At 50.6% G+C, this 8,031-nt stretch overlaps 1 long non-coding RNA gene across 1 annotated transcript; it reads left to right on the top strand.

Annotated features, from left to right (window-relative positions):
- Positions 1-1,122: 1,122 nt before the first annotated feature.
- LOC124414673 lies at positions 1,123-5,797 on the top strand. The gene is made up of 4 exons (XR_006930055.1): positions 1,123-1,155; positions 1,571-1,577; positions 3,431-3,435; positions 5,674-5,797. It is a non-coding gene; the product is annotated as an uncharacterized LOC124414673 (long non-coding RNA).
- The last annotated feature ends 2,234 nt before the right edge of the window (positions 5,798-8,031 follow it).

Below are 8,031 nucleotides of genomic sequence, written 5' to 3'. Positions count from 1 at the left end.
TTAGAGCCGGTCGTTGTTCGCGAGCCAGAAGGAGCAGGGGTAGAAGAAGAAGATGAAGAAGGGGTCGGTTATGAAATATCGCCGATGGATGAGGCTGTGATATTCTCGTGGGAGCTGTCTCCCGAGAGTGGAGTGTTCACACAGCTGACATTCACACCGCCTCCAGAGGATGAGGATGATTTTTAAACTGTGGGGAAGTAAACACGCGGGTACTCGACAGTGTGCGTTTCTAGTAAAATCTACGAGATTTGACAATACCTATTGGATTGACGGTTCGTTACTACAGGATTTAGGATGAATTTTGTTTTTGTATATACAACAGGGATACCCATTGTCAGACGAGATGCTGGCCCATATAGCATTAACGAGGGTGCCAGACCTCCGGTTTACAGACCGGTGAGGGTAGAGTCAGGATGAATCGCGATAACGATTCTGACGCGGCATTAGAGTCCGACGATGACGATGACGAAGACGACGACGACGACGACGTGCCAGAGACAGCTAACTCTGGAAGCACGGGCAGGGAAACGAAACGGGAGAGTGAAGCTGCGAGTGGGTCTGAGTCAAGTCAGACATCTGAGGACGGGGCTAGTTCACTGGGTAACCGTTTTACGGTTATCGGTGAATCGTCGAAATTCATTCGTAAATTCGCTGTCACTGGGCGCGAATTACGAATAAAGATTGCGGCCCCTGAATCGGGTGTTAATCTAGTGGGGTGGCTGGAGGACGCGTTCAGAGACCTGCATGCGTATGCCGTAGCAACGTGCTGTAGTAACGACTACATAGGTTTCACGTTTAGCGCTGATAGCTTCAGTCAAGGCCCTGCGTGGTTATCGTTCCGTCCGGTGAGGGACTCGCGGTACACTGACCTTTGGAAGCTAGTTTTTAGCGTAGCCCAGAGTGCATCAGAGTTTGGCGTTGACAGTGTCTTTACCGTGACACAGTACCGGTACACAGCGTTGGCGTACCGACGGGCCGCGGAAAGCCGAAGCTGATCACGCATGCGGGGGTATTTAAAAAATCCGTCGTGTAGATTATCAACAGCAACGGGCTATGCTTACCTCGCGCCCTCGTTGTAGCCAAGGCTCAGGCCGAGAGGGGCCCGGCCCGCAGCGGCGCCCTGCATGAGCATTACGAGATAGTGAGATTTGCTAGGTCAAGCATTCAGCGTGCAGAGGCTCGTAATCTTGTTGCGAGCGCTGGTGTAGAGATTCCGCCAACAGGGTGCACGGTGTATGAAATCGCACAGTTCCAGAACTATCTGGCACGCGAGGGATTGCTCATCACAGTGTACGAGTTGGGGAGGCTAGGTACCGGCGAAGCGGCATTTTACGACGGAACTGCCGTGGTGAGAGCAACCGGAACAGGCGATGTCAGGCACCGTTTGAATCTGCTGTACTATCCAGACGCACAGCATTATTGTCCGATTGTCAATTTAACCGCGGTGGCAGCAGAAGCCTTCTTTTGTCAACCCTGCAATAGAAAATTTAACAACGGGTACGAACACCGATGCTCTGAAAAGTGCCCACAGTTCCTCGCATCGCTACCGCGCAACAGCAAGTCTCGCGAGATCCAGTGTCCCGATTGCAGGCGCATGTTTCGCGGTAACGGCTGCCTGGAGTATCACCGCAGGATCGGCTCCTTTAGTCCGCGTCGCTCCGTATGTACAACACTGCGTTTATGCCTGGATTGCGGGCGATTCGTAAATCTTTCGAGACAGAATCACATTTGTGAAATTCCTTTTTGCGCCACGTGCCGATGCAACAGACCATACAATCACTACTGCTACATGACGCCACTAAAAGACGCGACCAGGCCAAAATGATACATCTTTATTTTTTATGATTTTGAAATGCAGCAATGCGAGACGGTGGACGGTGATGCGACGACGAACATACATGTGCCGAACCTGTGCGTAGCGCACCAAGTGTGTACGCAATGTATCCACGATCACGACATATCGAACGGCTGTTCCGCTTGCGGGCTCGTACGTGAGTTTGTTTTTAGGAGGGATCCGGTGAAGGAGCTGGTAGACTTTGCTACTCGGCCCGTTCACGACTTTGCACGTATCGTATGCATTGCACACAATGCAAAAGGTTTTGACGCGCAATTCATACTGCGGCATATGGTTGAGCAGGCTGGAAATCCGCCGCAGGTCATCTTAAGCGGTAGCAAAATCATTATGCTAGAAACGGGGCACACCCGTTTCCTAGATTCTCTAGCGTATATGCCTATGGCATTATCGGCGCTACCGAAGGCATTTGGACTACCGGCTGCTTCCGTGAAAGGTGTATTCCCTCACCTTTTCAATACCCCTGAAAACGTTCGTTACGTGGGACCGCTTCCCGCAGCAAAGTTTTACTCTCCGGATACCATGAGTAGCGATGCGCGAGCAGAGTTTTACTTGTGGTACAACGAGGCTGTAACGAACGATCAAGTGTTTGACTTTGATGCGGAATTGCTGTCGTACTGCCGGTCGGACGTCGATATATTGCGGCGCGCGTGCGTAGCATTCAGGGACGTATTTCCGGAATGCGGCAGAGTGTGTCCCTTGACCGAGAGCATGACAATTGCCTCGGCTTGCTTGGCGGTGTTCCGTAAGAATTTCTCAAAACCAGAGCGAATAGGTATCCTGCCACCGGGCGGCTATTGACTTGCCGACGCCCAGTCTCGCAAGGCTCTGGAATGGCTAGTCCTGAAGGAGCGCGAGCTAGGCATTTACATCAGGCATGCCGTAAACGGGCGTGAGTTTCGGATTCCGGAGACAGGTCGCAAGGTGGACGGATACCATGTCGCGGGCGACGGCACGCGGCACGTCTTCGAGTTCCACGGGTGCTTCTGGCACGGCTGTCGCGAATGTTTGCGGATCAACCGCGACAGACGTAACGTTAATGATGAGTCATTGGACAAGCGTTACGAAGAAACTCCTGCGAAGACCGAGCATATGCGTGAACTGGGTTACCGCGTGACAGAGCAGTGGGAATGCGTCTTTGACCGAGGCTTGAGGGAAAACGAGGAGATGATTGATTGAACATGTTTTTATTATACTAGGATAAATATCCGTTGGTATAAACAGCAATTCATTGTGAGAAGACAGGTTTACTTATAATTAACTTAAGTCTAATTTGTGGTATTTGTTTGTTTACTCATATGCTTATTTCCTTTTCCTGCATAGACGAGTTTGGTAGCGTAAGACGAGTGTAGTTGTTAGGCGAGTATAGTGGTTAGACGAGTGAGGTAGTATCAGTGTTTGAGTATGTGAGTGTGAGACTGTAGGAGTGTAGAGAAAGTGTAGCACTATTGCGATGCCATTTTTCAGCCAGGTGATGAGATTTAGTAGAGATAAAATAGTATAGGCATTGAGGTGACAAATTCGGAGTCGAGGCAGGGTAGAGTCGGTGGCAATGGGCGGCGGGGGGGCTCCATCGAGTCATGGTAGGGCCTCAAGCTGGTCTTCGTGGATGATGCGTATAATCGGTGCATTTTGCGTCTTTTTAATATTGACTGCCCCGTCGCGGACCCAAGCGTGATGGTATTTTTTGGCTTTTGCAACGACCTTTGCTCGTTTTAGAAGAGTGTGTAGCTGCGGGGGGAGAAATTCATTAATGTAGATAATTTGTGTTTCCGAGAAGGCCGCGTTGATACATTTCGCGTTGATTTGCCCCTTAGGTCGCTTGGCGTTAAGAATCGAGTTCCGCAATGTACCCGAGCAAACTGAGAGGAAAAGTAAGCGTGGTTTGTTTGTGCTGTTTGAGCTGTTTTTTGACCGCATACGCCTGATTGCGGTGATTTGGGAGCGGTCGATATGCACATTTAACACGCCGCAGAGACCGATGACATTATCATGGTCGTCTACCTCTGATTCCGGGAGCCCAGCAATGACGAGATCTGTCACATGTTGTGCGTACTCTAGCTGGTTTACGCGGTCAAAAATGCGAGAATCAATCAAAGCTCCGGTGGTGGTGGGGGGACGTTGTTCTAGTACATCAACTCGTCGGGAGAGAGTGCCCAGCGACTCGGACAGCGATGCAGTGGTGATTTCAATATTGTCCAGCCTCGTGGAAACAGAGTCCAACCGGGAGAGACAGTCCCGAACGTCAGTGCGAAGATCGTCAAGGCCTGCAACTTGCTCGTTTATGCCGTCGCATACACCATCGAGTTTGTCGAGTTTGTCGGAGAGTGATGGGATTGTGCCTATGGTAGCATCAAATCCATCTATCTTAGCCGTGAGAGCCGTGATAAGTTGGGAGAAACCCGCTAGTTGCGTGGATAGTAAGGCCTGCGAGATGTCCACAGGCGCGCTTTGGCTATTTTGTGCTGTATTTGATGCACCCATAGAGCTAGCCGAGCGTTTGCGACAAGAGAAACAGTCCACGTGTAAGCTCGTAGGCAGTTGAGCCATTGACGAGACACCCAGCTTGTTTTTAACGCAGGCCCTATGGAAGCCATGTACCTCCACCCCGCATAAGCGCAGTATATCATCCGATGCAATAAACTTCGAGCAGATCCCGCAATTTACTGCTGGCATTGTGAGCTTTTCGTCTGTCCGAAACAGGCGCAGTGGGAGAGAGAGAGCAGACGATAAGTATTGCTAGCGGGTTCACTGTTGTAGAAGCGCCGTATAGGTGTGTGTACACACGCACCCAACAGATCAGAGTGCCCCACCCGTCTCGCTTTACGCTGGAGAGAGAGAGCTTGTCGTTTTTCCGAAGTGATAGACGTAGCGAGAGAGAGAGGGCGAACGTTACAGCTGAGAGAGGGGATAAGAATATAGAGAGTGTGTATTCTGGTTCGTGTTGTGAGGAAGATTAGACGCGATGGAGAGGGAGGTGCGATATGTTCGCCAACGGATTCACATTTATAGAGACACCGTACAGGTGTGTACGCACACACACGTGTCAGATTTGCACACCCGCGACGCTCTACACTAGCGAGAGAAGGCTTATCATGTATACAGTTTGATAGTCGTGGCGGGAGAGAGCGGGCATTAAGCTATAACCCTCTATACCGGATAGATGTTGTGCACACACTCTATTGTATGTAATAGAGTTAAAATTCAAATAATGTCTGATTGTGTGTGGGTGTGTAGCTAATGACAGGCACCGACCGATACACAAACACCACGGTGATTTGAACCCACATACGCGCTGGCCCCCTGGTAGTTGGCGTGATAGTAAATCAAAACACAGCTGTATCGAAATATCTACCGTATATACACTCACACGGATAATACACCGTCGTGTCAAACCCAACGGTCTGCCGAGATACCACGCAAGATTATACAAAATGTTCAAGTGCAGGAATCTTTAAAACTGCACTGCTCAGTGACGAGATATCGCGGTAGCTGATGCACACTGTCCTTCTCCACCTGATGATTCCACTCCCGACGTTTTCCGATATTCGGTTTGTTTTATATGTGGGATTAGATACGGAGCTCACTTTGACACGTCTTACTAATTCAAGAGAATAGGAGAGATGAGGGAGTACGTGGCGACACACCCGCTGACCGCTGCCACTGCCACAAGCGAAGCGCTCAACCCGCGTGATGCGTTCTACGGCGGTCGAACGAGGAACACTTCCCGATACTACGAGGTGAAAACGGATGCAGCGAGCAACGCGTGCGAGGAAATACGATACGTCGATGTTTGTTCGTTGTATCCGTTCATCTGCAAGAATGGATGGTTCCCGGTTGGCCACCCGACGGTCTACGTTGGAGAGGAGTGTAAGCTCCGGACAGGGGCGAGCGGTTGCGACATCACGCGAGTCGAGGGGTTGATCAAATGTCGTGTTTTACCGCCGCGCAATCTTTATCACCCTGTTTTGCCGGTGCGCATGCATGACAAACTCATGTTTGCTTTGTGCCGCTCATGTTGTCAGAGTTTGCGTCAGGGCAAGTGTAGACATGATGACGAGGCCGCGCGAGAATTCGAGGGCACGTGGGTGTCCGTTGAATTGAAAAAAGCCGTGGAGATGGGCTATAAGATCAAGAGCATTCGCGAAATCTGGCAGTATACGGTAACATCTTTTGATCCAACTACTCGTCAAGGTGGGCATTTCGCCGACTACATCAACACCTTCCTCAAAATTAAGCAAGAGGCAAGCGGCTGGGCTGCTGAATGCGAGGACGAGTCGGCTCAAATGCGGTATCTCGACGAGTACGAACGTGACGGGGGTGAACGGCTAGATCGCGACCGTATTGCAAAGAATCCCGGTATGCGATCGGTCTCTAAATTATGTCTAAACTCATTTTAGGGTAAGTTTGGGCAACATGAGAACCTGGTAAAAACGGAGGTTATCAAGACGCGACAGCAGCTGCTCGAGCTTTTGACCAACCCTGAAGTCAAGGTGTCCAGTTTGCTGCCTGTGAACGACGATGTACTGTACGTGCGTTGGTCGCACGCGCAACACAGCGTTGAACCGTCAGCACTGGCGAACGTCGTGATTGCCGCGTACACCACTGCTCAGGCTCGGCTGAAGCTCTACTCGTACCTCGAGAAGCTCGATCGGCGCGTTCTCTACTACGATACCGATTCAGTGATTTATACCCGGAACCACCACCGACCAAACGCGTATAAACCTCCTACAGGTAACTTCCTTGGCGATCTAACGGACGAGCTGGAGCCTTACGGCCGTGGGAGCTTTATACGGGCTTTTGTCTCTGGGGGGCCAAAGTTCTACGCTTTCATCGTCAAACGTCCGAATGGTGAAGAGGTTGAAATTTGCAAGCTGAAAGGTGTAACGCTGAACCAAACGGCGAGCTCGAAAATTAACTTCGAAGCCATCAAAGGGATGGTGGTCGAAGCCGCTGCACCCATCAATTTGGAGTATCGTGCTATTCGCCGTACGGAACTGCACGCAGTGGTGACTCGCTCCGAGTGCAAAACGTACAAGCCAGTATTCGCGAAAAGGCGTTGCTGCGTCGACAGTTTCGACACGCTGCCCTACTGTTACCGCGCTGGGTGACAATCAACCCAGCCTCCAAACAATTTCACGCTTCCGCTACCGTCTTCTCACCCCTGCGGTACAAACACCCGGACGGAAGTTTACAGGCCACGCGCACGCTCGACCGACAGACAAACAAACAGACAGAGACCACCGAAGGGCTTCTTACCCTCATCCAGCTGTTATTCGAACCGACGAAACTCTCGTGCCCGGACACCCAAGGAGAAACCCGCTTGTATGCGCCGCTCCCAGCCGTATAAGGGTAAGTACCACACGTAAATCCTAATCCAGCATGAAAAATTGTAAAAAACAAAAATCTCAGATTGCACGGAAAAAATCTAGCCCTTTGACCGCGGCGGGGTGCGCTGCTTTCAAGCTGATATCACAGCGCGCACGCGTACGAGCGAGCTCATGACGTACGCGTCTCACGCTCAATCAGCTAGTACGTTTATGACCGCGCCGATAAGCTCGTACCTGCGCGGCCCGCGTGCGCTTGAATATGCTCATGGTCAGCGCACGAAGGGGTACCGCCGCCGCCGCCGCGAACAGGCTTGCATAGTAAAAGAACGTGTCTTCAACTGATTAAACTTTTATAGATCTCGCATCATCTCTCTTCTTCTTCTCACTTCGCTCAATAATCCCGCTCGTTGATGACGGACACACGCTGGAAACATCCGTTTCCGGCTATCATCGCCGGTCTATCAGGATGCGGCAAATCGAATTTCGTCAAGAATTTTCCGCGTCATGGTTCGTCGATGTGCGACACAAAATTTAGTCGTGTGATATGGTACTTTGACGAATGGCAACCGTTGTACGTCGGGAATAAGGGTATAGAGTACCGCGAAGGGTGACCCCAACACGCCGATTACGACGGCGATAAAAATCCGAAACTCTTGATAATCGATGATCTCATGCGAGAGGCTTCAAACAACGTTGTCGTGGATCTTTTCACCAAGGTCTGCCTGTTGAATGATACACATTTATATCATATACGTTGATATGAATGTTGAGAAATACACATTTATTTCATATAAGTTGGTACGAGCGAGCGGTCTAACGAAAGCCAAAAAAAAAACATAGATATATGTT

The sequence above is a fragment of the Diprion similis genome, chromosome 14 (genome assembly GCF_021155765.1).
Source record: "Diprion similis isolate iyDipSimi1 chromosome 14, iyDipSimi1.1, whole genome shotgun sequence".
In the NCBI taxonomy this organism is placed as follows: domain Eukaryota; kingdom Metazoa; phylum Arthropoda; class Insecta; order Hymenoptera; family Diprionidae; genus Diprion; species Diprion similis.
The sequence above is the reverse complement of the archived record's forward strand: the minus strand, read 5'-3'. Positions and strand labels throughout refer to the sequence as shown.